Here is a 2,807-nt window from a genome sequence, read left to right as displayed (position 1 = left end):
ACGACCGTGGCACTCGGAGTGGGTGGGGGTTGTCCACTTATACGCACCGCCCTCCCTCCACCCACCAACTCAAATTAGACAAATAACAATAACTGGCGGTGCGAATTAAGAAGCGAGAGAGAGAATTCACCACGCGTGTCGCAAGCTATTTGTGTTACACAAACGAACGCATCTTCTGCACCCCCCCACCAGCCCTCATTTAAATGTGAGAGAGTGGATGGAGCTGTCCAAGGTGCTGAACATTTTGCTTGCACATTTGTTTTTATTATTGAACGCATTTCAGATTCGGTCTAGTTCAAATCAAGTTAGTGAAAAATTGTCCTTTGAAGTGTGTGTGTGTGTGTGTGTGTGGGGGGGGGGGGGGGGGGGGGGGGGGGGGTCAATAATATCCCAATAGAACATTTTTAAGAGTGTATCTAAACAGTGTTCCGATTCCCATTTGGCTATTTCCGAGCACAGTTTACGTCCCCTATTTTGTAACTAAGAAACAACTAACTAAAAAAAAAGTAACTAAACAAGTAATTAGCTAGCAAATTAACTCATTCACTCCCAGCTCTGTTTTACTGGATTTTGACTGATTTTGCAAAGGCCCACAGAATATCCATGTAAAAACATGGAACCTACCAAAAGAAGGCTTAGCATCTCTTCTTTCATTAGTAAAAAAAAAATAAAAAAATTTATGTTTCCGTTTTGCAGCAATTAGCATTGGAATATAGCTAGGTTTAATCATTATTCACAAATCTGTTTAAAACAGTGGGAAAAAGAGTTTTTTGCAACATGGCCCCGGTTGATCTCTTATACTCTGCTGCCACCTGCTGGCCGTTTTTGTAATAACTACTTTTGATTCAAGTGTTCTCGTCAGTTCAGAGGCTGCATGAAAGCCTTTTGTATGCTCTTGCATAATTTTTATTTTTTTTAATTTTTTAATTTTTTATTTTTTTACAAAAACGTATAAATACGTCTTTGGGAGCAAATGAGTTAACTAATGTAACAAAGATTTGAACAGTTACATATCCAGTTTATAACTAAGCACATTGAATGCAACTATCAAAGTGATGGTAAATATGTAATTTTGGTTGGACTGAAGTAACTGTAATCAAGGAATAAGGAAACTACTATTAGCAACAACAATAAAAAAAAAAAAAAAACGTTCAGGAAAAGCCTACTAGACCATATGGCGAGTTTGAATTTGATTGCTTAAATCTAAACAGTTACATCCCCAGTTTATAAATAAATAACATTAAATGTAACTAACAAATTAACTTTAAATTGTAACTAAGTATACTGTAATCAAGTAATTCAGTAACTAATGGTAACAGTCCTCAAACCTCTTACACCAACTACACCTAAAAAAAAAAAAAAAACTAATCTCTCCAAGTACCCCCATAACCACCATCAAATTAGATGAAAGTTTTTGCTGGCAAGAAGTACGCTCCCAGTGAAAAGTTTGGAAACGCTCCTCGCATGAGAAAGTGCTTCAAAACTTTTGACTGCTAGTGTATATGCATTATTGTCACTGCAACACGAGGCACAATTTGAGCATTAATACTGCACTTATATTAACTCATTCAAGCCCAAAAACGTGTAAAAGCGTTTTTAATACTTTGTCATTAACTCCCAAAAACGTGTTTACACATTTTTTTTTATGCAAGAGCATACAGATGTCTTTGATGCAGTTTCTGACATGAAGAGGTGGCTTAAAGCAATGGTAGTTTGGTGGCAGCAGAGTATAAGAGATCAACAAAAACAAACGTTCAAAGACACGAAATAAACAAATAAAAATAAATACATAAACAAATAAATAAAAACATGCGCCTTCCATGCTTTGGTCAGAGTTTTATACGTGTGTATTCTTTAACTCATTCAAACCCAAAAACGTGTAAATCCGTTTTTTTAGTACTTTGTCCTTCACTCCCAAAAATGTATTTATAAGTTGTTTTTTTTGTTTTGTATGCAAGAGCATACAGAAGGCTTTTATGCTTCTGACATGAAGAGGTGGCTTAAAACAAGTAAAAATGCCAGCAGGTGGAAGCAGAGTATAACAGATCATCCAGTGCCATGTTGCAACAAGCTCTTTTTGAATGTGAATATTGATGAAACTTAGCTATCTATATTGTAATTACTGCAAGACGGATACTTTTTTTTTTTTTTTTTGATGAATGAAGAGACTCTAAACTTTATTTTGGTAGGTTCCATGAGTTTATATCAATAGAACACAATATTCTGTGGGCCTTGCAAAATCCAAGAAAACAGCCGGGAGTGAAGGGGGTTGAGTCAGTGAAAATGGCTGCGTGTGAATGAGTTAAGTAGGGATGTTCAATACCATTGTTTTCCAGACCGATACCAGTAGACATATTCTCTCTTTTCGAGTCACTCGACTCACCAATACCGATAACCGGCACCTCTTGTACTTTTGAAACACAGCAAACACAATGAAACAAAGGAAAGAGTATTGCTGCTTTAGCACATTTTTTTTTTAAACCCTTAAAAACACAAACTCCCGCCTAATCAAGAGCATCTTAAAGCGAGGCCTATATTTAACTCCCCGGTGGTCAACATCTCAAGCCTCGGGCCAACGCGGACCACCCACAGAACTCTGAACGCACTTGCGGCGGAGACGCACACTTGTAGAAGAAAAGTTTAATTATGGCAAGCGCGGAGCTTTGTCTCCATGGCGATGACTTGGCGCACAAGGAAGTTACAGTATGATTTTCTCGGCTTATCACACAGAAATGTTCTGTGTGTGTGTGTGTGTGTGTGTGCTGATCTGAAGGAATGTCGTCTGAATTGCTTTAACTCTCGTCTCA

Source organism: Festucalex cinctus, chromosome 19 (genome assembly GCF_051991245.1).
Source record: "Festucalex cinctus isolate MCC-2025b chromosome 19, RoL_Fcin_1.0, whole genome shotgun sequence".
Taxonomy (NCBI): domain Eukaryota; kingdom Metazoa; phylum Chordata; class Actinopteri; order Syngnathiformes; family Syngnathidae; genus Festucalex; species Festucalex cinctus.
Note: the sequence above shows the minus strand (reverse complement) of the source record.